Source organism: Schistocerca americana, chromosome 2, assembly GCF_021461395.2.
Source record: "Schistocerca americana isolate TAMUIC-IGC-003095 chromosome 2, iqSchAmer2.1, whole genome shotgun sequence".
Classification (NCBI taxonomy): Eukaryota; Metazoa; Arthropoda; class Insecta; order Orthoptera; family Acrididae; genus Schistocerca; species Schistocerca americana.
The window spans coordinates 88,608,883-88,630,519 of NC_060120.1; the positions used below are offsets into that span (position 1 = coordinate 88,608,883).

The 21,637-nt window shown below is 44.0% G+C and overlaps 56 non-coding genes across 56 annotated transcripts; 28 read left to right on the forward strand and 28 right to left on the reverse strand.

The window, feature by feature from the left end:
- Positions 1-195: 195 nt before the first annotated feature.
- On the reverse strand, positions 196-284 carry Trnay-gua. The gene is given in 2 exon segments: positions 196-231; positions 248-284. It is a non-coding gene; the product is annotated as a tRNA-Tyr (tRNA).
- Positions 285-532: 248 nt separating this feature from the next.
- Positions 533-604, forward strand: Trnaq-cug. The gene has a single exon. It is a non-coding gene; the product is annotated as a tRNA-Gln (tRNA).
- Positions 605-962: 358 nt separating this feature from the next.
- Positions 963-1,051, reverse strand: Trnay-gua. Its single transcript is given in 2 exon segments — positions 963-998; positions 1,015-1,051. It is a non-coding gene; the product is annotated as a tRNA-Tyr (tRNA).
- A 248-nt stretch (positions 1,052-1,299) lies between these two features.
- Positions 1,300-1,371, forward strand: Trnaq-cug. Its single transcript has one exon. It is a non-coding gene; the product is annotated as a tRNA-Gln (tRNA).
- Positions 1,372-1,729: 358 nt separating this feature from the next.
- Positions 1,730-1,818, reverse strand: Trnay-gua. The gene is given in 2 exon segments: positions 1,730-1,765; positions 1,782-1,818. It is a non-coding gene; the product is annotated as a tRNA-Tyr (tRNA).
- A 248-nt stretch (positions 1,819-2,066) lies between these two features.
- Positions 2,067-2,138, forward strand: Trnaq-cug. Its single transcript has one exon. It is a non-coding gene; the product is annotated as a tRNA-Gln (tRNA).
- Positions 2,139-2,496: 358 nt separating this feature from the next.
- Positions 2,497-2,585, reverse strand: Trnay-gua. The gene is given in 2 exon segments: positions 2,497-2,532; positions 2,549-2,585. It is a non-coding gene; the product is annotated as a tRNA-Tyr (tRNA).
- A 248-nt stretch (positions 2,586-2,833) lies between these two features.
- On the forward strand, positions 2,834-2,905 carry Trnaq-cug. The gene has a single exon. It is a non-coding gene; the product is annotated as a tRNA-Gln (tRNA).
- A 358-nt stretch (positions 2,906-3,263) lies between these two features.
- Positions 3,264-3,352, reverse strand: Trnay-gua. Its single transcript is given in 2 exon segments — positions 3,264-3,299; positions 3,316-3,352. It is a non-coding gene; the product is annotated as a tRNA-Tyr (tRNA).
- Positions 3,353-3,600: 248 nt separating this feature from the next.
- On the forward strand, positions 3,601-3,672 carry Trnaq-cug. The gene has a single exon. It is a non-coding gene; the product is annotated as a tRNA-Gln (tRNA).
- Positions 3,673-4,030: 358 nt separating this feature from the next.
- On the reverse strand, positions 4,031-4,119 carry Trnay-gua. The gene is given in 2 exon segments: positions 4,031-4,066; positions 4,083-4,119. It is a non-coding gene; the product is annotated as a tRNA-Tyr (tRNA).
- A 248-nt stretch (positions 4,120-4,367) lies between these two features.
- Positions 4,368-4,439, forward strand: Trnaq-cug. Its single transcript has one exon. It is a non-coding gene; the product is annotated as a tRNA-Gln (tRNA).
- Positions 4,440-4,797: 358 nt separating this feature from the next.
- On the reverse strand, positions 4,798-4,886 carry Trnay-gua. Its single transcript is given in 2 exon segments — positions 4,798-4,833; positions 4,850-4,886. It is a non-coding gene; the product is annotated as a tRNA-Tyr (tRNA).
- Positions 4,887-5,134: 248 nt separating this feature from the next.
- On the forward strand, positions 5,135-5,206 carry Trnaq-cug. Its single transcript has one exon. It is a non-coding gene; the product is annotated as a tRNA-Gln (tRNA).
- Positions 5,207-5,564: 358 nt separating this feature from the next.
- Positions 5,565-5,653, reverse strand: Trnay-gua. Its single transcript is given in 2 exon segments — positions 5,565-5,600; positions 5,617-5,653. It is a non-coding gene; the product is annotated as a tRNA-Tyr (tRNA).
- A 248-nt stretch (positions 5,654-5,901) lies between these two features.
- On the forward strand, positions 5,902-5,973 carry Trnaq-cug. Its single transcript has one exon. It is a non-coding gene; the product is annotated as a tRNA-Gln (tRNA).
- Positions 5,974-6,331: 358 nt separating this feature from the next.
- Positions 6,332-6,420, reverse strand: Trnay-gua. The gene is given in 2 exon segments: positions 6,332-6,367; positions 6,384-6,420. It is a non-coding gene; the product is annotated as a tRNA-Tyr (tRNA).
- Positions 6,421-6,668: 248 nt separating this feature from the next.
- Trnaq-cug lies at positions 6,669-6,740 on the forward strand. The gene has a single exon. It is a non-coding gene; the product is annotated as a tRNA-Gln (tRNA).
- Positions 6,741-7,098: 358 nt separating this feature from the next.
- Trnay-gua lies at positions 7,099-7,187 on the reverse strand. The gene is given in 2 exon segments: positions 7,099-7,134; positions 7,151-7,187. It is a non-coding gene; the product is annotated as a tRNA-Tyr (tRNA).
- A 248-nt stretch (positions 7,188-7,435) lies between these two features.
- Trnaq-cug lies at positions 7,436-7,507 on the forward strand. The gene has a single exon. It is a non-coding gene; the product is annotated as a tRNA-Gln (tRNA).
- Positions 7,508-7,865: 358 nt separating this feature from the next.
- On the reverse strand, positions 7,866-7,954 carry Trnay-gua. The gene is given in 2 exon segments: positions 7,866-7,901; positions 7,918-7,954. It is a non-coding gene; the product is annotated as a tRNA-Tyr (tRNA).
- Positions 7,955-8,202: 248 nt separating this feature from the next.
- Trnaq-cug lies at positions 8,203-8,274 on the forward strand. Its single transcript has one exon. It is a non-coding gene; the product is annotated as a tRNA-Gln (tRNA).
- Positions 8,275-8,632: 358 nt separating this feature from the next.
- Trnay-gua lies at positions 8,633-8,721 on the reverse strand. Its single transcript is given in 2 exon segments — positions 8,633-8,668; positions 8,685-8,721. It is a non-coding gene; the product is annotated as a tRNA-Tyr (tRNA).
- A 248-nt stretch (positions 8,722-8,969) lies between these two features.
- Trnaq-cug lies at positions 8,970-9,041 on the forward strand. Its single transcript has one exon. It is a non-coding gene; the product is annotated as a tRNA-Gln (tRNA).
- A 358-nt stretch (positions 9,042-9,399) lies between these two features.
- Trnay-gua lies at positions 9,400-9,488 on the reverse strand. The gene is given in 2 exon segments: positions 9,400-9,435; positions 9,452-9,488. It is a non-coding gene; the product is annotated as a tRNA-Tyr (tRNA).
- Positions 9,489-9,736: 248 nt separating this feature from the next.
- On the forward strand, positions 9,737-9,808 carry Trnaq-cug. The gene has a single exon. It is a non-coding gene; the product is annotated as a tRNA-Gln (tRNA).
- A 358-nt stretch (positions 9,809-10,166) lies between these two features.
- Positions 10,167-10,255, reverse strand: Trnay-gua. Its single transcript is given in 2 exon segments — positions 10,167-10,202; positions 10,219-10,255. It is a non-coding gene; the product is annotated as a tRNA-Tyr (tRNA).
- Positions 10,256-10,503: 248 nt separating this feature from the next.
- Trnaq-cug lies at positions 10,504-10,575 on the forward strand. The gene has a single exon. It is a non-coding gene; the product is annotated as a tRNA-Gln (tRNA).
- Positions 10,576-10,933: 358 nt separating this feature from the next.
- Trnay-gua lies at positions 10,934-11,022 on the reverse strand. Its single transcript is given in 2 exon segments — positions 10,934-10,969; positions 10,986-11,022. It is a non-coding gene; the product is annotated as a tRNA-Tyr (tRNA).
- A 248-nt stretch (positions 11,023-11,270) lies between these two features.
- On the forward strand, positions 11,271-11,342 carry Trnaq-cug. The gene has a single exon. It is a non-coding gene; the product is annotated as a tRNA-Gln (tRNA).
- A 358-nt stretch (positions 11,343-11,700) lies between these two features.
- Trnay-gua lies at positions 11,701-11,789 on the reverse strand. The gene is given in 2 exon segments: positions 11,701-11,736; positions 11,753-11,789. It is a non-coding gene; the product is annotated as a tRNA-Tyr (tRNA).
- Positions 11,790-12,037: 248 nt separating this feature from the next.
- On the forward strand, positions 12,038-12,109 carry Trnaq-cug. The gene has a single exon. It is a non-coding gene; the product is annotated as a tRNA-Gln (tRNA).
- A 358-nt stretch (positions 12,110-12,467) lies between these two features.
- On the reverse strand, positions 12,468-12,556 carry Trnay-gua. Its single transcript is given in 2 exon segments — positions 12,468-12,503; positions 12,520-12,556. It is a non-coding gene; the product is annotated as a tRNA-Tyr (tRNA).
- A 248-nt stretch (positions 12,557-12,804) lies between these two features.
- Positions 12,805-12,876, forward strand: Trnaq-cug. Its single transcript has one exon. It is a non-coding gene; the product is annotated as a tRNA-Gln (tRNA).
- Positions 12,877-13,234: 358 nt separating this feature from the next.
- Positions 13,235-13,323, reverse strand: Trnay-gua. Its single transcript is given in 2 exon segments — positions 13,235-13,270; positions 13,287-13,323. It is a non-coding gene; the product is annotated as a tRNA-Tyr (tRNA).
- A 248-nt stretch (positions 13,324-13,571) lies between these two features.
- Trnaq-cug lies at positions 13,572-13,643 on the forward strand. The gene has a single exon. It is a non-coding gene; the product is annotated as a tRNA-Gln (tRNA).
- Positions 13,644-14,001: 358 nt separating this feature from the next.
- Positions 14,002-14,090, reverse strand: Trnay-gua. Its single transcript is given in 2 exon segments — positions 14,002-14,037; positions 14,054-14,090. It is a non-coding gene; the product is annotated as a tRNA-Tyr (tRNA).
- A 248-nt stretch (positions 14,091-14,338) lies between these two features.
- Trnaq-cug lies at positions 14,339-14,410 on the forward strand. The gene has a single exon. It is a non-coding gene; the product is annotated as a tRNA-Gln (tRNA).
- A 358-nt stretch (positions 14,411-14,768) lies between these two features.
- Trnay-gua lies at positions 14,769-14,857 on the reverse strand. Its single transcript is given in 2 exon segments — positions 14,769-14,804; positions 14,821-14,857. It is a non-coding gene; the product is annotated as a tRNA-Tyr (tRNA).
- Positions 14,858-15,105: 248 nt separating this feature from the next.
- On the forward strand, positions 15,106-15,177 carry Trnaq-cug. The gene has a single exon. It is a non-coding gene; the product is annotated as a tRNA-Gln (tRNA).
- Positions 15,178-15,535: 358 nt separating this feature from the next.
- Trnay-gua lies at positions 15,536-15,624 on the reverse strand. The gene is given in 2 exon segments: positions 15,536-15,571; positions 15,588-15,624. It is a non-coding gene; the product is annotated as a tRNA-Tyr (tRNA).
- Positions 15,625-15,872: 248 nt separating this feature from the next.
- Positions 15,873-15,944, forward strand: Trnaq-cug. Its single transcript has one exon. It is a non-coding gene; the product is annotated as a tRNA-Gln (tRNA).
- Positions 15,945-16,302: 358 nt separating this feature from the next.
- Positions 16,303-16,391, reverse strand: Trnay-gua. The gene is given in 2 exon segments: positions 16,303-16,338; positions 16,355-16,391. It is a non-coding gene; the product is annotated as a tRNA-Tyr (tRNA).
- A 248-nt stretch (positions 16,392-16,639) lies between these two features.
- On the forward strand, positions 16,640-16,711 carry Trnaq-cug. The gene has a single exon. It is a non-coding gene; the product is annotated as a tRNA-Gln (tRNA).
- A 358-nt stretch (positions 16,712-17,069) lies between these two features.
- On the reverse strand, positions 17,070-17,158 carry Trnay-gua. Its single transcript is given in 2 exon segments — positions 17,070-17,105; positions 17,122-17,158. It is a non-coding gene; the product is annotated as a tRNA-Tyr (tRNA).
- A 248-nt stretch (positions 17,159-17,406) lies between these two features.
- Positions 17,407-17,478, forward strand: Trnaq-cug. The gene has a single exon. It is a non-coding gene; the product is annotated as a tRNA-Gln (tRNA).
- A 358-nt stretch (positions 17,479-17,836) lies between these two features.
- On the reverse strand, positions 17,837-17,925 carry Trnay-gua. Its single transcript is given in 2 exon segments — positions 17,837-17,872; positions 17,889-17,925. It is a non-coding gene; the product is annotated as a tRNA-Tyr (tRNA).
- Positions 17,926-18,173: 248 nt separating this feature from the next.
- Positions 18,174-18,245, forward strand: Trnaq-cug. Its single transcript has one exon. It is a non-coding gene; the product is annotated as a tRNA-Gln (tRNA).
- Positions 18,246-18,603: 358 nt separating this feature from the next.
- Positions 18,604-18,692, reverse strand: Trnay-gua. The gene is given in 2 exon segments: positions 18,604-18,639; positions 18,656-18,692. It is a non-coding gene; the product is annotated as a tRNA-Tyr (tRNA).
- A 248-nt stretch (positions 18,693-18,940) lies between these two features.
- On the forward strand, positions 18,941-19,012 carry Trnaq-cug. The gene has a single exon. It is a non-coding gene; the product is annotated as a tRNA-Gln (tRNA).
- Positions 19,013-19,370: 358 nt separating this feature from the next.
- Positions 19,371-19,459, reverse strand: Trnay-gua. The gene is given in 2 exon segments: positions 19,371-19,406; positions 19,423-19,459. It is a non-coding gene; the product is annotated as a tRNA-Tyr (tRNA).
- A 248-nt stretch (positions 19,460-19,707) lies between these two features.
- Trnaq-cug lies at positions 19,708-19,779 on the forward strand. Its single transcript has one exon. It is a non-coding gene; the product is annotated as a tRNA-Gln (tRNA).
- Positions 19,780-20,137: 358 nt separating this feature from the next.
- On the reverse strand, positions 20,138-20,226 carry Trnay-gua. Its single transcript is given in 2 exon segments — positions 20,138-20,173; positions 20,190-20,226. It is a non-coding gene; the product is annotated as a tRNA-Tyr (tRNA).
- Positions 20,227-20,474: 248 nt separating this feature from the next.
- On the forward strand, positions 20,475-20,546 carry Trnaq-cug. Its single transcript has one exon. It is a non-coding gene; the product is annotated as a tRNA-Gln (tRNA).
- Positions 20,547-20,904: 358 nt separating this feature from the next.
- Positions 20,905-20,993, reverse strand: Trnay-gua. The gene is given in 2 exon segments: positions 20,905-20,940; positions 20,957-20,993. It is a non-coding gene; the product is annotated as a tRNA-Tyr (tRNA).
- A 248-nt stretch (positions 20,994-21,241) lies between these two features.
- Trnaq-cug lies at positions 21,242-21,313 on the forward strand. The gene has a single exon. It is a non-coding gene; the product is annotated as a tRNA-Gln (tRNA).
- The last annotated feature ends 324 nt before the right edge of the window (positions 21,314-21,637 follow it).

The following is a 21,637-nucleotide window of genomic DNA, read 5'->3' on the forward strand; positions in this document are numbered from 1 at the left end:
CCTGTAAGAGCAAGCAATTTTACGATAATTCGAAGAAATATCATTATCCTACGAAGGCTAAGACTCCCATGATTATCAACTAGCTATTACTAGCTGAGCAAATGAATTTCCTTTAAAATAGGTTTAAAACATAGGGAGGTTCTGACCGAGTGGGCATGCTCTGGAGCCTATTTGCTCCTGAGATTAGAAAAACAGTCCTCTGGGCCGGATTTGAACCAGCGACCTATGGATAACTGTGAATCCTCCACTACAGTCCACCGCTCTACCAACTGAGCTACCAGAGGCTCTGCATGCTTTCTTGTTCGTTCTGATTGCTTTACGTCCGTCCCTGTCTTTCGTTTCCACACACTGCTACTCAGCGCGCCCATATAGACGCACAGGAAATGCAGTCATCGGCTGCAACTGCAAACATTGCCCAGATTAAGTTTTATAATGCTCGATCGTGTCAATTAGGTTAAAAAATGCAAGTAGGAAGTGTCTGAAGTACGTCAGTATACTGCTAAATGTATTTACGCGTCCCATGCTCGTGTCTGGTTCCATGGTGTAACGGTTAGCACTCTGGACTCTGAATCCAGCGATCCGGGTTCGAATCTCGGTGGAACCTTCGTTTAGTCTAAATTTTCTGTAATAAGCGTTTCTCGCCGAGGAAGTATCAGCGATAGGCTCAGGGATTTAGTTTCTACGTTTGTGTTAAAAACGAGACGTCTATGAAACGGCTGAATATTGGTGCGACGATGTGACCTATATAGCACATTAAACGAGTGATGCCTGTAAGAGCAAGCAATTTTACGATAATTCGAAGAAATATCATTATCCTACGAAGGCTAAGACTCCCATGATTATCAACTAGCTATTACTAGCTGAGCAAATGAATTTCCTTTAAAATAGGTTTAAAACATAGGGAGGTTCTGACCGAGTGGGCATGCTCTGGAGCCTATTTGCTCCTGAGATTAGAAAAACAGTCCTCTGGGCCGGATTTGAACCAGCGACCTATGGATAACTGTGAATCCTCCACTACAGTCCACCGCTCTACCAACTGAGCTACCAGAGGCTCTGCATGCTTTCTTGTTCGTTCTGATTGCTTTACGTCCGTCCCTGTCTTTCGTTTCCACACACTGCTACTCAGCGCGCCCATATAGACGCACAGGAAATGCAGTCATCGGCTGCAACTGCAAACATTGCCCAGATTAAGTTTTATAATGCTCGATCGTGTCAATTAGGTTAAAAAATGCAAGTAGGAAGTGTCTGAAGTACGTCAGTATACTGCTAAATGTATTTACGCGTCCCATGCTCGTGTCTGGTTCCATGGTGTAACGGTTAGCACTCTGGACTCTGAATCCAGCGATCCGAGTTCGAATCTCGGTGGAACCTTCGTTTAGTCTAAATTTTCTGTAATAAGCGTTTCTCGCCGAGGAAGTATCAGCGATAGGCTCAGGGATTTAGTTTCTACGTTTGTGTTAAAAACGAGACGTCTATGAAACGGCTGAATATTGGTGCGACGATGTGACCTATATAGCACATTAAACGAGTGATGCCTGTAAGAGCAAGCAATTTTACGATAATTCGAAGAAATATCATTATCCTACGAAGGCTAAGACTCCCATGATTATCAACTAGCTATTACTAGCTGAGCAAATGAATTTCCTTTAAAATAGGTTTAAAACATAGGGAGGTTCTGACCGAGTGGGCATGCTCTGGAGCCTATTTGCTCCTGAGATTAGAAAAACAGTCCTCTGGGCCGGATTTGAACCAGCGACCTATGGATAACTGTGAATCCTCCACTACAGTCCACCGCTCTACCAACTGAGCTACCAGAGGCTCTGCATGCTTTCTTGTTCGTTCTGATTGCTTTACGTCCGTCCCTGTCTTTCGTTTCCACACACTGCTACTCAGCGCGCCCATATAGACGCACAGGAAATGCAGTCATCGGCTGCAACTGCAAACATTGCCCAGATTAAGTTTTATAATGCTCGATCGTGTCAATTAGGTTAAAAAATGCAAGTAGGAAGTGTCTGAAGTACGTCAGTATACTGCTAAATGTATTTACGCGTCCCATGCTCGTGTCTGGTTCCATGGTGTAACGGTTAGCACTCTGGACTCTGAATCCAGCGATCCGAGTTCGAATCTCGGTGGAACCTTCGTTTAGTCTAAATTTTCTGTAATAAGCGTTTCTCGCCGAGGAAGTATCAGCGATAGGCTCAGGGATTTAGTTTCTACGTTTGTGTTAAAAACGAGACGTCTATGAAACGGCTGAATATTGGTGCGACGATGTGACCTATATAGCACATTAAACGAGTGATGCCTGTAAGAGCAAGCAATTTTACGATAATTCGAAGAAATATCATTATCCTACGAAGGCTAAGACTCCCATGATTATCAACTAGCTATTACTAGCTGAGCAAATGAATTTCCTTTAAAATAGGTTTAAAACATAGGGAGGTTCTGACCGAGTGGGCATGCTCTGGAGCCTATTTGCTCCTGAGATTAGAAAAACAGTCCTCTGGGCCGGATTTGAACCAGCGACCTATGGATAACTGTGAATCCTCCACTACAGTCCACCGCTCTACCAACTGAGCTACCAGAGGCTCTGCATGCTTTCTTGTTCGTTCTGATTGCTTTACGTCCGTCCCTGTCTTTCGTTTCCACACACTGCTACTCAGCGCGCCCATATAGACGCACAGGAAATGCAGTCATCGGCTGCAACTGCAAACATTGCCCAGATTAAGTTTTATAATGCTCGATCGTGTCAATTAGGTTAAAAAATGCAAGTAGGAAGTGTCTGAAGTACGTCAGTATACTGCTAAATGTATTTACGCGTCCCATGCTCGTGTCTGGTTCCATGGTGTAACGGTTAGCACTCTGGACTCTGAATCCAGCGATCCGAGTTCGAATCTCGGTGGAACCTTCGTTTAGTCTAAATTTTCTGTAATAAGCGTTTCTCGCCGAGGAAGTATCAGCGATAGGCTCAGGGATTTAGTTTCTACGTTTGTGTTAAAAACGAGACGTCTATGAAACGGCTGAATATTGGTGCGACGATGTGACCTATATAGCACATTAAACGAGTGATGCCTGTAAGAGCAAGCAATTTTACGATAATTCGAAGAAATATCATTATCCTACGAAGGCTAAGACTCCCATGATTATCAACTAGCTATTACTAGCTGAGCAAATGAATTTCCTTTAAAATAGGTTTAAAACATAGGGAGGTTCTGACCGAGTGGGTATGCTCTGGAGCCTATTTGCTCCTGAGATTAGAAAAACAGTCCTCTGGGCCGGATTTGAACCAGCGACCTATGGATAACTGTGAATCCTCCACTACAGTCCACCGCTCTACCAACTGAGCTACCAGAGGCTCTGCATGCTTTCTTGTTCGTTCTGATTGCTTTACGTCCGTCCCTGTCTTTCGTTTCCACACACTGCTACTCAGCGCGCCCATATAGACGCACAGGAAATGCAGTCATCGGCTGCAACTGCAAACATTGCCCAGATTAAGTTTTATAATGCTCGATCGTGTCAATTAGGTTAAAAAATGCAAGTAGGAAGTGTCTGAAGTACGTCAGTATACTGCTAAATGTATTTACGCGTCCCATGCTCGTGTCTGGTTCCATGGTGTAACGGTTAGCACTCTGGACTCTGAATCCAGCGATCCGAGTTCGAATCTCGGTGGAACCTTCGTTTAGTCTAAATTTTCTGTAATAAGCGTTTCTCGCCGAGGAAGTATCAGCGATAGGCTCAGGGATTTAGTTTCTACGTTTGTGTTAAAAACGAGACGTCTATGAAACGGCTGAATATTGGTGCGACGATGTGACCTATATAGCACATTAAACGAGTGATGCCTGTAAGAGCAAGCAATTTTACGATAATTCGAAGAAATATCATTATCCTACGAAGGCTAAGACTCCCATGATTATCAACTAGCTATTACTAGCTGAGCAAATGAATTTCCTTTAAAATAGGTTTAAAACATAGGGAGGTTCTGACCGAGTGGGCATGCTCTGGAGCCTATTTGCTCCTGAGATTAGAAAAACAGTCCTCTGGGCCGGATTTGAACCAGCGACCTATGGATAACTGTGAATCCTCCACTACAGTCCACCGCTCTACCAACTGAGCTACCAGAGGCTCTGCATGCTTTCTTGTTCGTTCTGATTGCTTTACGTCCGTCCCTGTCTTTCGTTTCCACACACTGCTACTCAGCGCGCCCATATAGACGCACAGGAAATGCAGTCATCGGCTGCAACTGCAAACATTGCCCAGATTAAGTTTTATAATGCTCGATCGTGTCAATTAGGTTAAAAAATGCAAGTAGGAAGTGTCTGAAGTACGTCAGTATACTGCTAAATGTATTTACGCGTCCCATGCTCGTGTCTGGTTCCATGGTGTAACGGTTAGCACTCTGGACTCTGAATCCAGCGATCCGAGTTCGAATCTCGGTGGAACCTTCGTTTAGTCTAAATTTTCTGTAATAAGCGTTTCTCGCCGAGGAAGTATCAGCGATAGGCTCAGGGATTTAGTTTCTACGTTTGTGTTAAAAACGAGACGTCTATGAAACGGCTGAATATTGGTGCGACGATGTGACCTATATAGCACATTAAACGAGTGATGCCTGTAAGAGCAAGCAATTTTACGATAATTCGAAGAAATATCATTATCCTACGAAGGCTAAGACTCCCATGATTATCAACTAGCTATTACTAGCTGAGCAAATGAATTTCCTTTAAAATAGGTTTAAAACATAGGGAGGTTCTGACCGAGTGGGCATGCTCTGGAGCCTATTTGCTCCTGAGATTAGAAAAACAGTCCTCTGGGCCGGATTTGAACCAGCGACCTATGGATAACTGTGAATCCTCCACTACAGTCCACCGCTCTACCAACTGAGCTACCAGAGGCTCTGCATGCTTTCTTGTTCGTTCTGATTGCTTTACGTCCGTCCCTGTCTTTCGTTTCCACACACTGCTACTCAGCGCGCCCATATAGACGCACAGGAAATGCAGTCATCGGCTGCAACTGCAAACATTGCCCAGATTAAGTTTTATAATGCTCGATCGTGTCAATTAGGTTAAAAAATGCAAGTAGGAAGTGTCTGAAGTACGTCAGTATACTGCTAAATGTATTTACGCGTCCCATGCTCGTGTCTGGTTCCATGGTGTAACGGTTAGCACTCTGGACTCTGAATCCAGCGATCCGAGTTCGAATCTCGGTGGAACCTTCGTTTAGTCTAAATTTTCTGTAATAAGCGTTTCTCGCCGAGGAAGTATCAGCGATAGGCTCAGGGATTTAGTTTCTACGTTTGTGTTAAAAACGAGACGTCTATGAAACGGCTGAATATTGGTGCGACGATGTGACCTATATAGCACATTAAACGAGTGATGCCTGTAAGAGCAAGCAATTTTACGATAATTCGAAGAAATATCATTATCCTACGAAGGCTAAGACTCCCATGATTATCAACTAGCTATTACTAGCTGAGCAAATGAATTTCCTTTAAAATAGGTTTAAAACATAGGGAGGTTCTGACCGAGTGGGCATGCTCTGGAGCCTATTTGCTCCTGAGATTAGAAAAACAGTCCTCTGGGCCGGATTTGAACCAGCGACCTATGGATAACTGTGAATCCTCCACTACAGTCCACCGCTCTACCAACTGAGCTACCAGAGGCTCTGCATGCTTTCTTGTTCGTTCTGATTGCTTTACGTCCGTCCCTGTCTTTCGTTTCCACACACTGCTACTCAGCGCGCCCATATAGACGCACAGGAAATGCAGTCATCGGCTGCAACTGCAAACATTGCCCAGATTAAGTTTTATAATGCTCGATCGTGTCAATTAGGTTAAAAAATGCAAGTAGGAAGTGTCTGAAGTACGTCAGTATACTGCTAAATGTATTTACGCGTCCCATGCTCGTGTCTGGTTCCATGGTGTAACGGTTAGCACTCTGGACTCTGAATCCAGCGATCCGAGTTCGAATCTCGGTGGAACCTTCGTTTAGTCTAAATTTTCTGTAATAAGCGTTTCTCGCCGAGGAAGTATCAGCGATAGGCTCAGGGATTTAGTTTCTACGTTTGTGTTAAAAACGAGACGTCTATGAAACGGCTGAATATTGGTGCGACGATGTGACCTATATAGCACATTAAACGAGTGATGCCTGTAAGAGCAAGCAATTTTACGATAATTCGAAGAAATATCATTATCCTACGAAGGCTAAGACTCCCATGATTATCAACTAGCTATTACTAGCTGAGCAAATGAATTTCCTTTAAAATAGGTTTAAAACATAGGGAGGTTCTGACCGAGTGGGCATGCTCTGGAGCCTATTTGCTCCTGAGATTAGAAAAACAGTCCTCTGGGCCGGATTTGAACCAGCGACCTATGGATAACTGTGAATCCTCCACTACAGTCCACCGCTCTACCAACTGAGCTACCAGAGGCTCTGCATGCTTTCTTGTTCGTTCTGATTGCTTTACGTCCGTCCCTGTCTTTCGTTTCCACACACTGCTACTCAGCGCGCCCATATAGACGCACAGGAAATGCAGTCATCGGCTGCAACTGCAAACATTGCCCAGATTAAGTTTTATAATGCTCGATCGTGTCAATTAGGTTAAAAAATGCAAGTAGGAAGTGTCTGAAGTACGTCAGTATACTGCTAAATGTATTTACGCGTCCCATGCTCGTGTCTGGTTCCATGGTGTAACGGTTAGCACTCTGGACTCTGAATCCAGCGATCCGAGTTCGAATCTCGGTGGAACCTTCGTTTAGTCTAAATTTTCTGTAATAAGCGTTTCTCGCCGAGGAAGTATCAGCGATAGGCTCAGGGATTTAGTTTCTACGTTTGTGTTAAAAACGAGACGTCTATGAAACGGCTGAATATTGGTGCGACGATGTGACCTATATAGCACATTAAACGAGTGATGCCTGTAAGAGCAAGCAATTTTACGATAATTCGAAGAAATATCATTATCCTACGAAGGCTAAGACTCCCATGATTATCAACTAGCTATTACTAGCTGAGCAAATGAATTTCCTTTAAAATAGGTTTAAAACATAGGGAGGTTCTGACCGAGTGGGCATGCTCTGGAGCCTATTTGCTCCTGAGATTAGAAAAACAGTCCTCTGGGCCGGATTTGAACCAGCGACCTATGGATAACTGTGAATCCTCCACTACAGTCCACCGCTCTACCAACTGAGCTACCAGAGGCTCTGCATGCTTTCTTGTTCGTTCTGATTGCTTTACGTCCGTCCCTGTCTTTCGTTTCCACACACTGCTACTCAGCGCGCCCATATAGACGCACAGGAAATGCAGTCATCGGCTGCAACTGCAAACATTGCCCAGATTAAGTTTTATAATGCTCGATCGTGTCAATTAGGTTAAAAAATGCAAGTAGGAAGTGTCTGAAGTACGTCAGTATACTGCTAAATGTATTTACGCGTCCCATGCTCGTGTCTGGTTCCATGGTGTAACGGTTAGCACTCTGGACTCTGAATCCAGCGATCCGAGTTCGAATCGCGGTGGAACCTTCGTTTAGTCTAAATTTTCTGTAATAAGCGTTTCTCGCCGAGGAAGTATCAGCGATAGGCTCAGGGATTTAGTTTCTACGTTTGTGTTAAAAACGAGACGTCTATGAAACGGCTGAATATTGGTGCGACGATGTGACCTATATAGCACATTAAACGAGTGATGCCTGTAAGAGCAAGCAATTTTACGATAATTCGAAGAAATATCATTATCCTACGAAGGCTAAGACTCCCATGATTATCAACTAGCTATTACTAGCTGAGCAAATGAATTTCCTTTAAAATAGGTTTAAAACATAGGGAGGTTCTGACCGAGTGGGCATGCTCTGGAGCCTATTTGCTCCTGAGATTAGAAAAACAGTCCTCTGGGCCGGATTTGAACCAGCGACCTATGGATAACTGTGAATCCTCCACTACAGTCCACCGCTCTACCAACTGAGCTACCAGAGGCTCTGCATGCTTTCTTGTTCGTTCTGATTGCTTTACGTCCGTCCCTGTCTTTCGTTTCCACACACTGCTACTCAGCGCGCCCATATAGACGCACAGGAAATGCAGTCATCGGCTGCAACTGCAAACATTGCCCAGATTAAGTTTTATAATGCTCGATCGTGTCAATTAGGTTAAAAAATGCAAGTAGGAAGTGTCTGAAGTACGTCAGTATACTGCTAAATGTATTTACGCGTCCCATGCTCGTGTCTGGTTCCATGGTGTAACGGTTAGCACTCTGGACTCTGAATCCAGCGATCCGAGTTCGAATCTCGGTGGAACCTTCGTTTAGTCTAAATTTTCTGTAATAAGCGTTTCTCGCCGAGGAAGTATCAGCGATAGGCTCAGGGATTTAGTTTCTACGTTTGTGTTAAAAACGAGACGTCTATGAAACGGCTGAATATTGGTGCGACGATGTGACCTATATAGCACATTAAACGAGTGATGCCTGTAAGAGCAAGCAATTTTACGATAATTCGAAGAAATATCATTATCCTACGAAGGCTAAGACTCCCATGATTATCAACTAGCTATTACTAGCTGAGCAAATGAATTTCCTTTAAAATAGGTTTAAAACATAGGGAGGTTCTGACCGAGTGGGCATGCTCTGGAGCCTATTTGCTCCTGAGATTAGAAAAACAGTCCTCTGGGCCGGATTTGAACCAGCGACCTATGGATAACTGTGAATCCTCCACTACAGTCCACCGCTCTACCAACTGAGCTACCAGAGGCTCTGCATGCTTTCTTGTTCGTTCTGATTGCTTTACGTCCGTCCCTGTCTTTCGTTTCCACACACTGCTACTCAGCGCGCCCATATAGACGCACAGGAAATGCAGTCATCGGCTGCAACTGCAAACATTGCCCAGATTAAGTTTTATAATGCTCGATCGTGTCAATTAGGTTAAAAAATGCAAGTAGGAAGTGTCTGAAGTACGTCAGTATACTGCTAAATGTATTTACGCGTCCCATGCTCGTGTCTGGTTCCATGGTGTAACGGTTAGCACTCTGGACTCTGAATCCAGCGATCCGAGTTCGAATCTCGGTGGAACCTTCGTTTAGTCTAAATTTTCTGTAATAAGCGTTTCTCGCCGAGGAAGTATCAGCGATAGGCTCAGGGATTTAGTTTCTACGTTTGTGTTAAAAACGAGACGTCTATGAAACGGCTGAATATTGGTGCGACGATGTGACCTATATAGCACATTAAACGAGTGATGCCTGTAAGAGCAAGCAATTTTACGATAATTCGAAGAAATATCATTATCCTACGAAGGCTAAGACTCCCATGATTATCAACTAGCTATTACTAGCTGAGCAAATGAATTTCCTTTAAAATAGGTTTAAAACATAGGGAGGTTCTGACCGAGTGGGCATGCTCTGGAGCCTATTTGCTCCTGAGATTAGAAAAACAGTCCTCTGGGCCGGATTTGAACCAGCGACCTATGGATAACTGTGAATCCTCCACTACAGTCCACCGCTCTACCAACTGAGCTACCAGAGGCTCTGCATGCTTTCTTGTTCGTTCTGATTGCTTTACGTCCGTCCCTGTCTTTCGTTTCCACACACTGCTACTCAGCGCGCCCATATAGACGCACAGGAAATGCAGTCATCGGCTGCAACTGCAAACATTGCCCAGATTAAGTTTTATAATGCTCGATCGTGTCAATTAGGTTAAAAAATGCAAGTAGGAAGTGTCTGAAGTACGTCAGTATACTGCTAAATGTATTTACGCGTCCCATGCTCGTGTCTGGTTCCATGGTGTAACGGTTAGCACTCTGGACTCTGAATCCAGCGATCCGAGTTCGAATCGCGGTGGAACCTTCGTTTAGTCTAAATTTTCTGTAATAAGCGTTTCTCGCCGAGGAAGTATCAGCGATAGGCTCAGGGATTTAGTTTCTACGTTTGTGTTAAAAACGAGACGTCTATGAAACGGCTGAATATTGGTGCGACGATGTGACCTATATAGCACATTAAACGAGTGATGCCTGTAAGAGCAAGCAATTTTACGATAATTCGAAGAAATATCATTATCCTACGAAGGCTAAGACTCCCATGATTATCAACTAGCTATTACTAGCTGAGCAAATGAATTTCCTTTAAAATAGGTTTAAAACATAGGGAGGTTCTGACCGAGTGGGCATGCTCTGGAGCCTATTTGCTCCTGAGATTAGAAAAACAGTCCTCTGGGCCGGATTTGAACCAGCGACCTATGGATAACTGTGAATCCTCCACTACAGTCCACCGCTCTACCAACTGAGCTACCAGAGGCTCTGCATGCTTTCTTGTTCGTTCTGATTGCTTTACGTCCGTCCCTGTCTTTCGTTTCCACACACTGCTACTCAGCGCGCCCATATAGACGCACAGGAAATGCAGTCATCGGCTGCAACTGCAAACATTGCCCAGATTAAGTTTTATAATGCTCGATCGTGTCAATTAGGTTAAAAAATGCAAGTAGGAAGTGTCTGAAGTACGTCAGTATACTGCTAAATGTATTTACGCGTCCCATGCTCGTGTCTGGTTCCATGGTGTAACGGTTAGCACTCTGGACTCTGAATCCAGCGATCCGAGTTCGAATCTCGGTGGAACCTTCGTTTAGTCTAAATTTTCTGTAATAAGCGTTTCTCGCCGAGGAAGTATCAGCGATAGGCTCAGGGATTTAGTTTCTACGTTTGTGTTAAAAACGAGACGTCTATGAAACGGCTGAATATTGGTGCGACGATGTGACCTATATAGCACATTAAACGAGTGATGCCTGTAAGAGCAAGCAATTTTACGATAATTCGAAGAAATATCATTATCCTACGAAGGCTAAGACTCCCATGATTATCAACTAGCTATTACTAGCTGAGCAAATGAATTTCCTTTAAAATAGGTTTAAAACATAGGGAGGTTCTGACCGAGTGGGCATGCTCTGGAGCCTATTTGCTCCTGAGATTAGAAAAACAGTCCTCTGGGCCGGATTTGAACCAGCGACCTATGGATAACTGTGAATCCTCCACTACAGTCCACCGCTCTACCAACTGAGCTACCAGAGGCTCTGCATGCTTTCTTGTTCGTTCTGATTGCTTTACGTCCGTCCCTGTCTTTCGTTTCCACACACTGCTACTCAGCGCGCCCATATAGACGCACAGGAAATGCAGTCATCGGCTGCAACTGCAAACATTGCCCAGATTAAGTTTTATAATGCTCGATCGTGTCAATTAGGTTAAAAAATGCAAGTAGGAAGTGTCTGAAGTACGTCAGTATACTGCTAAATGTATTTACGCGTCCCATGCTCGTGTCTGGTTCCATGGTGTAACGGTTAGCACTCTGGACTCTGAATCCAGCGATCCGAGTTCGAATCTCGGTGGAACCTTCGTTTAGTCTAAATTTTCTGTAATAAGCGTTTCTCGCCGAGGAAGTATCAGCGATAGGCTCAGGGATTTAGTTTCTACGTTTGTGTTAAAAACGAGACGTCTATGAAACGGCTGAATATTGGTGCGACGATGTGACCTATATAGCACATTAAACGAGTGATGCCTGTAAGAGCAAGCAATTTTACGATAATTCGAAGAAATATCATTATCCTACGAAGGCTAAGACTCCCATGATTATCAACTAGCTATTACTAGCTGAGCAAATGAATTTCCTTTAAAATAGGTTTAAAACATAGGGAGGTTCTGACCGAGTGGGCATGCTCTGGAGCCTATTTGCTCCTGAGATTAGAAAAACAGTCCTCTGGGCCGGATTTGAACCAGCGACCTATGGATAACTGTGAATCCTCCACTACAGTCCACCGCTCTACCAACTGAGCTACCAGAGGCTCTGCATGCTTTCTTGTTCGTTCTGATTGCTTTACGTCCGTCCCTGTCTTTCGTTTCCACACACTGCTACTCAGCGCGCCCATATAGACGCACAGGAAATGCAGTCATCGGCTGCAACTGCAAACATTGCCCAGATTAAGTTTTATAATGCTCGATCGTGTCAATTAGGTTAAAAAATGCAAGTAGGAAGTGTCTGAAGTACGTCAGTATACTGCTAAATGTATTTACGCGTCCCATGCTCGTGTCTGGTTCCATGGTGTAACGGTTAGCACTCTGGACTCTGAATCCAGCGATCCGAGTTCGAATCTCGGTGGAACCTTCGTTTAGTCTAAATTTTCTGTAATAAGCGTTTCTCGCCGAGGAAGTATCAGCGATAGGCTCAGGGATTTAGTTTCTACGTTTGTGTTAAAAACGAGACGTCTATGAAACGGCTGAATATTGGTGCGACGATGTGACCTATATAGCACATTAAACGAGTGATGCCTGTAAGAGCAAGCAATTTTACGATAATTCGAAGAAATATCATTATCCTACGAAGGCTAAGACTCCCATGATTATCAACTAGCTATTACTAGCTGAGCAAATGAATTTCCTTTAAAATAGGTTTAAAACATAGGGAGGTTCTGACCGAGTGGGCATGCTCTGGAGCCTATTTGCTCCTGAGATTAGAAAAACAGTCCTCTGGGCCGGATTTGAACCAGCGACCTATGGATAACTGTGAATCCTCCACTACAGTCCACCGCTCTACCAACTGAGCTACCAGAGGCTCTGCATGCTTTCTTGTTCGTTCTGATTGCTTTACGTCCGTCCCTGTCTTTCGTTTCCACACACTGCTACTCAGCGCGCCCATATAGACGCACAGGAAATGCAGTCATCGGCTGCAACTGCAAACATTGCCCAGATTAAGTTTTATAATGCTCGATCGTGTCAATTAGGTTAAAAAATGCAAGTAGGAAGTGTCTGAAGTACGTCAGTATACTGCTAAATGTATTTACGCGTCCCATGCTCGTGTCTGGTTCCATGGTGTAACGGTTAGCACTCTGGACTCTGAATCCAGCGATCCGAGTTCGAATCTCGGTGGAACCTTCGTTTAGTCTAAATTTTCTGTAATAAGCGTTTCTCGCCGAGGAAGTATCAGCGATAGGCTCAGGGATTTAGTTTCTACGTTTGTGTTAAAAACGAGACGTCTATGAAACGGCTGAATATTGGTGCGACGATGTGACCTATATAGCACATTAAACGAGTGATGCCTGTAAGAGCAAGCAATTTTACGATAATTCGAAGAAATATCATTATCCTACGAAGGCTAAGACTCCCATGATTATCAACTAGCTATTACTAGCTGAGCAAATGAATTTCCTTTAAAATAGGTTTAAAACATAGGGAGGTTCTGACCGAGTGGGCATGCTCTGGAGCCTATTTGCTCCTGAGATTAGAAAAACAGTCCTCTGGGCCGGATTTGAACCAGCGACCTATGGATAACTGTGAATCCTCCACTACAGTCCACCGCTCTACCAACTGAGCTACCAGAGGCTCTGCATGCTTTCTTGTTCGTTCTGATTGCTTTACGTCCGTCCCTGTCTTTCGTTTCCACACACTGCTACTCAGCGCGCCCATATAGACGCACAGGAAATGCAGTCATCGGCTGCAACTGCAAACATTGCCCAGATTAAGTTTTATAATGCTCGATCGTGTCAATTAGGTTAAAAAATGCAAGTAGGAAGTGTCTGAAGTACGTCAGTATACTGCTAAATGTATTTACGCGTCCCATGCTCGTGTCTGGTTCCATGGTGTAACGGTTAGCACTCTGGACTCTGAATCCAGCGATCCGAGTTCGAATCTCGGTGGAACCTTCGTTTAGTCTAAATTTTCTGTAATAAGCGTTTCTCGCCGAGGAAGTATCAGCGATAGGCTCAGGGATTTAGTTTCTACGTTTGTGTTAAAAACGAGACGTCTATGAAACGGCTGAATATTGGTGCGACGATGTGACCTATATAGCACATTAAACGAGTGATGCCTGTAAGAGCAAGCAATTTTACGATAATTCGAAGAAATATCATTATCCTACGAAGGCTAAGACTCCCATGATTATCAACTAGCTATTACTAGCTGAGCAAATGAATTTCCTTTAAAATAGGTTTAAAACATAGGGAGGTTCTGACCGAGTGGGCATGCTCTGGAGCCTATTTGCTCCTGAGATTAGAAAAACAGTCCTCTGGGCCGGATTTGAACCAGCGACCTATGGATAACTGTGAATCCTCCACTACAGTCCACCGCTCTACCAACTGAGCTACCAGAGGCTCTGCATGCTTTCTTGTTCGTTCTGATTGCTTTACGTCCGTCCCTGTCTTTCGTTTCCACACACTGCTACTCAGCGCGCCCATATAGACGCACAGGAAATGCAGTCATCGGCTGCAACTGCAAACATTGCCCAGATTAAGTTTTATAATGCTCGATCGTGTCAATTAGGTTAAAAAATGCAAGTAGGAAGTGTCTGAAGTACGTCAGTACACTGCTAAATGTATTTACGCGTCCCATGCTCGTGTCTGGTTCCATGGTGTAACGGTTAGCACTCTGGACTCTGAATCCAGCGATCCGAGTTCGAATCTCGGTGGAACCTTCGTTTAGTCTAAATTTTCTGTAATAAGCGTTTCTCGCCGAGGAAGTATCAGCGATAGGCTCAGGGATTTAGTTTCTACGTTTGTGTTAAAAACGAGACGTCTATGAAACGGCTGAATATTGGTGCGACGATGTGACCTATATAGCACATTAAACGAGTGATGCCTGTAAGAGCAAGCAATTTTACGATAATTCGAAGAAATATCATTATCCTACGAAGGCTAAGACTCCCATGATTATCAACTAGCTATTACTAGCTGAGCAAATGAATTTCCTTTAAAATAGGTTTAAAACATAGGGAGGTTCTGACCGAGTGGGCATGCTCTGGAGCCTATTTGCTCCTGAGATTAGAAAAACAGTCCTCTGGGCCGGATTTGAACCAGCGACCTATGGATAACTGTGAATCCTCCACTACAGTCCACCGCTCTACCAACTGAGCTACCAGAGGCTCTGCATGCTTTCTTGTTCGTTCTGATTGCTTTACGTCCGTCCCTGTCTTTCGTTTCCACACACTGCTACTCAGCGCGCCCATATAGACGCACAGGAAATGCAGTCATCGGCTGCAACTGCAAACATTGCCCAGATTAAGTTTTATAATGCTCGATCGTGTCAATTAGGTTAAAAAATGCAAGTAGGAAGTGTCTGAAGTACGTCAGTATACTGCTAAATGTATTTACGCGTCCCATGCTCGTGTCTGGTTCCATGGTGTAACGGTTAGCACTCTGGACTCTGAATCCAGCGATCCGAGTTCGAATCTCGGTGGAACCTTCGTTTAGTCTAAATTTTCTGTAATAAGCGTTTCTCGCCGAGGAAGTATCAGCGATAGGCTCAGGGATTTAGTTTCTACGTTTGTGTTAAAAACGAGACGTCTATGAAACGGCTGAATATTGGTGCGACGATGTGACCTATATAGCACATTAAACGAGTGATGCCTGTAAGAGCAAGCAATTTTACGATAATTCGAAGAAATATCATTATCCTACGAAGGCTAAGACTCCCATGATTATCAACTAGCTATTACTAGCTGAGCAAATGAATTTCCTTTAAAATAGGTTTAAAACATAGGGAGGTTCTGACCGAGTGGGCATGCTCTGGAGCCTATTTGCTCCTGAGATTAGAAAAACAGTCCTCTGGGCCGGATTTGAACCAGCGACCTATGGATAACTGTGAATCCTCCACTACAGTCCACCGCTCTACCAACTGAGCTACCAGAGGCTCTGCATGCTTTCTTGTTCGTTCTGATTGCTTTACGTCCGTCCCTGTCTTTCGTTTCCACACACTGCTACTCAGCGCGCCCATATAGACGCACAGGAAATGCAGTCATCGGCTGCAACTGCAAACATTGCCCAGATTAAGTTTTATAATGCTCGATCGTGTCAATTAGGTTAAAAAATGCAAGTAGGAAGTGTCTGAAGTACGTCAGTATACTGCTAAATGTATTTACGCGTCCCATGCTCGTGTCTGGTTCCATGGTGTAACGGTTAGCACTCTGGACTCTGAATCCAGCGATCCGAGTTCGAATCTCGGTGGAACCTTCGTTTAGTCTAAATTTTCTGTAATAAGCGTTTCTCGCCGAGGAAGTATCAGCGATAGGCTCAGGGATTTAGTTTCTACGTTTGTGTTAAAAACGAGACGTCTATGAAACGGCTGAATATTGGTGCGACGATGTGACCTATATAGCACATTAAACGAGTGATGCCTGTAAGAGCAAGCAATTTTACGATAATTCGAAGAAATATCATTATCCTACGAAGGCTAAGACTCCCATGATTATCAACTAGCTATTACTAGCTGAGCAAATGAATTTCCTTTAAAATAGGTTTAAAACATAGGGAGGTTCTGACCGAGTGGGCATGCTCTGGAGCCTATTTGCTCCTGAGATTAGAAAAACAGTCCTCTGGGCCGGATTTGAACCAGCGACCTATGGATAACTGTGAATCCTCCACTACAGTCCACCGCTCTACCAACTGAGCTACCAGAGGCTCTGCATGCTTTCTTGTTCGTTCTGATTGCTTTACGTCCGTCCCTGTCTTTCGTTTCCACACACTGCTACTCAGCGCGCCCATATAGACGCACAGGAAATGCAGTCATCGGCTGCAACTGCAAACATTGCCCAGATTAAGTTTTATAATGCTCGATCGTGTCAATTAGGTTAAAAAATGCAAGTAGGAAGTGTCTGAAGTACGTCAGTATACTGCTAAATGTATTTACGCGTCCCATGCTCGTGTCTGGTTCCATGGTGTAACGGTTAGCACTCTGGACTCTGAATCCAGCGATCCGAGTTCGAATCTCGGTGGAACCTTCGTTTAGTCTAAATTTTCTGTAATAAGCGTTTCTCGCCGAGGAAGTATCAGCGATAGGCTCAGGGATTTAGTTTCTACGTTTGTGTTAAAAACGAGACGTCTATGAAACGGCTGAATATTGGTGCGACGATGTGACCTATATAGCACATTAAACGAGTGATGCCTGTAAGAGCAAGCAATTTTACGATAATTCGAAGAAATATCATTATCCTACGAAGGCTAAGACTCCCATGATTATCAACTAGCTATTACTAGCTGAGCAAATGAATTTCCTTTAAAATAGGTTTAAAACATAGGGAGGTTCTGACCGAGTGGGCATGCTCTGGAGCCTATTTGCTCCTGAGATTAGAAAAACAGTCCTCTGGGCCGGATTTGAACCAGCGACCTATGGATAACTGTGAATCCTCCACTACAGTCCACCGCTCTACCAACTGAGCTACCAGAGGCTCTGCATGCTTTCTTGTTCGTTCTGATTGCTTTACGTCCGTCCCTGTCTTTCGTTTCCACACACTGCTACTCAGCGCGCCCATATAGACGCACAGGAAATGCAGTCATCGGCTGCAACTGCAAACATTGCCCAGATTAAGTTTTATAATGCTCGATCGTGTCAATTAGGTTAAAAAATGCAAGTAGGAAGTGTCTGAAGTACGTCAGTATACTGCTAAATGTATTTACGCGTCCCATGCTCGTGTCTGGTTCCATGGTGTAACGGTTAGCACTCTGGACTCTGAATCCAGCGATCCGAGTTCGAATCTCGGTGGAACCTTCGTTTAGTCTAAATTTTCTGTAATAAGCGTTTCTCGCCGAGGAAGTATCAGCGATAGGCTCAGGGATTTAGTTTCTACGTTTGTGTTAAAAACGAGACGTCTATGAAACGGCTGAATATTGGTGCGACGATGTGACCTATATAGCACATTAAACGAGTGATGCCTGTAAGAGCAAGCAATTTTACGATAATTCGAAGAAATATCATTATCCTACGAAGGCTAAGACTCCCATGATTATCAACTAGCTATTACTAGCTGAGCAAATGAATTTCCTTTAAAATAGGTTTAAAACATAGGGAGGTTCTGACCGAGTGGGCATGCTCTGGAGCCTATTTGCTCCTGAGATTAGAAAAACAGTCCTCTGGGCCGGATTTGAACCAGCGACCTATGGATAACTGTGAATCCTCCACTACAGTCCACCGCTCTACCAACTGAGCTACCAGAGGCTCTGCATGCTTTCTTGTTCGTTCTGATTGCTTTACGTCCGTCCCTGTCTTTCGTTTCCACACACTGCTACTCAGCGCGCCCATATAGACGCACAGGAAATGCAGTCATCGGCTGCAACTGCAAACATTGCCCAGATTAAGTTTTATAATGCTCGATCGTGTCAATTAGGTTAAAAAATGCAAGTAGGAAGTGTCTGAAGTACGTCAGTATACTGCTAAATGTATTTACGCGTCCCATGCTCGTGTCTGGTTCCATGGTGTAACGGTTAGCACTCTGGACTCTGAATCCAGCGATCCGAGTTCGAATCTCGGTGGAACCTTCGTTTAGTCTAAATTTTCTGTAATAAGCGTTTCTCGCCGAGGAAGTATCAGCGATAGGCTCAGGGATTTAGTTTCTACGTTTGTGTTAAAAACGAGACGTCTATGAAACGGCTGAATATTGGTGCGACGATGTGACCTATATAGCACATTAAACGAGTGATGCCTGTAAGAGCAAGCAATTTTACGATAATTCGAAGAAATATCATTATCCTACGAAGGCTAAGACTCCCATGATTATCAACTAGCTATTACTAGCTGAGCAAATGAATTTCCTTTAAAATAGGTTTAAAACATAGGGAGGTTCTGACCGAGTGGGCATGCTCTGGAGCCTATTTGCTCCTGAGATTAGAAAAACAGTCCTCTGGGCCGGATTTGAACCAGCGACCTATGGATAACTGTGAATCCTCCACTACAGTCCACCGCTCTACCAACTGAGCTACCAGAGGCTCTGCATGCTTTCTTGTTCGTTCTGATTGCTTTACGTCCGTCCCTGTCTTTCGTTTCCACACACTGCTACTCAGCGCGCCCATATAGACGCACAGGAAATGCAGTCATCGGCTGCAACTGCAAACATTGCCCAGATTAAGTTTTATAATGCTCGATCGTGTCAATTAGGTTAAAAAATGCAAGTAGGAAGTGTCTGAAGTACGTCAGTATACTGCTAAATGTATTTACGCGTCCCATGCTCGTGTCTGGTTCCATGGTGTAACGGTTAGCACTCTGGACTCTGAATCCAGCGATCCGAGTTCGAATCTCGGTGGAACCTTCGTTTAGTCTAAATTTTCTGTAATAAGCGTTTCTCGCCGAGGAAGTATCAGCGATAGGCTCAGGGATTTAGTTTCTACGTTTGTGTTAAAAACGAGACGTCTATGAAACGGCTGAATATTGGTGCGACGATGTGACCTATATAGCACATTAAACGAGTGATGCCTGTAAGAGCAAGCAATTTTACGATAATTCGAAGAAATATCATTATCCTACGAAGGCTAAGACTCCCATGATTATCAACTAGCTATTACTAGCTGAGCAAATGAATTTCCTTTAAAATAGGTTTAAAACATAGGGAGGTTCTGACCGAGTGGGCATGCTCTGGAGCCTATTTGCTCCTGAGATTAGAAAAACAGTCCTCTGGGCCGGATTTGAACCAGCGACCTATGGATAACTGTGAATCCTCCACTACAGTCCACCGCTCTACCAACTGAGCTACCAGAGGCTCTGCATGCTTTCTTGTTCGTTCTGATTGCTTTACGTCCGTCCCTGTCTTTCGTTTCCACACACTGCTACTCAGCGCGCCCATATAGACGCACAGGAAATGCAGTCATCGGCTGCAACTGCAAACATTGCCCAGATTAAGTTTTATAATGCTCGATCGTGTCAATTAGGTTAAAAAATGCAAGTAGGAAGTGTCTGAAGTACGTCAGTATACTGCTAAATGTATTTACGCGTCCCATGCTCGTGTCTGGTTCCATGGTGTAACGGTTAGCACTCTGGACTCTGAATCCAGCGATCCGAGTTCGAATCTCGGTGGAACCTTCGTTTAGTCTAAATTTTCTGTAATAAGCGTTTCTCGCCGAGGAAGTATCAGCGATAGGCTCAGGGATTTAGTTTCTACGTTTGTGTTAAAAACGAGACGTCTATGAAACGGCTGAATATTGGTGCGACGATGTGACCTATATAGCACATTAAACGAGTGATGCCTGTAAGAGCAAGCAATTTTACGATAATTCGAAGAAATATCATTATCCTACGAAGGCTAAGACTCCCATGATTATCAACTAGCTATTACTAGCTGAGCAAATGAATTTCCTTTAAAATAGGTTTAAAACATAGGGAGGTTCTGACCGAGTGGGCATGCTCTGGAGCCTATTTGCTCCTGAGATTAGAAAAACAGTCCTCTGGGCCGGATTTGAACCAGCGACCTATGGATAACTGTGAATCCTCCACTACAGTCCACCGCTCTACCAACTGAGCTACCAGAGGCTCTGCATGCTTTCTTGTTCGTTCTGATTGCTTTACGTCCGTCCCTGTCTTTCGTTTCCACACACTGCTACTCAGCGCGCCCATATAGACGCACAGGAAATGCAGTCATCGGCTGCAACTGCAAACATTGCCCAGATTAAGTTTTATAATGCTCGATCGTGTCAATTAGGTTAAAAAATGCAAGTAGGAAGTGTCTGAAGTACGTCAGTATACTGCTAAATGTATTTACGCGTCCCATGCTCGTGTCTGGTTCCATGGTGTAACGGTTAGCACTCTGGACTCTGAATCCAGCGATCCGAGTTCGAATCTCGGTGGAACCTTCGTTTAGTCTAAATTTTCTGTAATAAGCGTTTCTCGCCGAGGAAGTATCAGCGATAGGCTCAGGGATTTAGTTTCTACGTTTGTGTTAAAAACGAGACGTCTATGAAACGGCTGAATATTGGTGCGACGATGTGACCTATATAGCACATTAAACGAGTGATGCCTGTAAGAGCAAGCAATTTTACGATAATTCGAAGAAATATCATTATCCTACGAAGGCTAAGACTCCCATGATTATCAACTAGCTATTACTAGCTGAGCAAATGAATTTCCTTTAAAATAGGTTTAAAACATAGGGAGGTTCTGACCGAGTGGGCATGCTCTGGAGCCTATTTGCTCCTGAGATTAGAAAAACAGTCCTCTGGGCCGGATTTGAACCAGCGACCTATGGATAACTGTGAATCCTCCACTACAGTCCACCGCTCTACCAACTGAGCTACCAGAGGCTCTGCATGCTTTCTTGTTCGTTCTGATTGCTTTACGTCCGTCCCTGTCTTTCGTTTCCACACACTGCTACTCAGCGCGCCCATATAGACGCACAGGAAATGCAGTCATCGGCTGCAACTGCAAACATTGCCCAGATTAAGTTTTATAATGCTCGATCGTGTCAATTAGGTTAAAAAATGCAAGTAGGAAGTGTCTGAAGTACGTCAGTATACTGCTAAATGTATTTACGCGTCCCATGCTCGTGTCTGGTTCCATGGTGTAACGGTTAGCACTCTGGACTCTGAATCCAGCGATCCGAGTTCGAATCTCGGTGGAACCTTCGTTTAGTCTAAATTTTCTGTAATAAGCGTTTCTCGCCGAGGAAGTATCAGCGATAGGCTCAGGGATTTAGTTTCTACGTTTGTGTTAAAAACGAGACGTCTATGAAACGGCTGAATATTGGTGCGACGATGTGACCTATATAGCACATTAAACGAGTGATGCCTGTAAGAGCAAGCAATTTTACGATAATTCGAAGAAATATCATTATCCTACGAAGGCTAAGACTCCCATGATTATCAACTAGCTATTACTAGCTGAGCAAATGAATTTCCTTTAAAATAGGTTTAAAACATAGGGAGGTTCTGACCGAGTGGGCATGCTC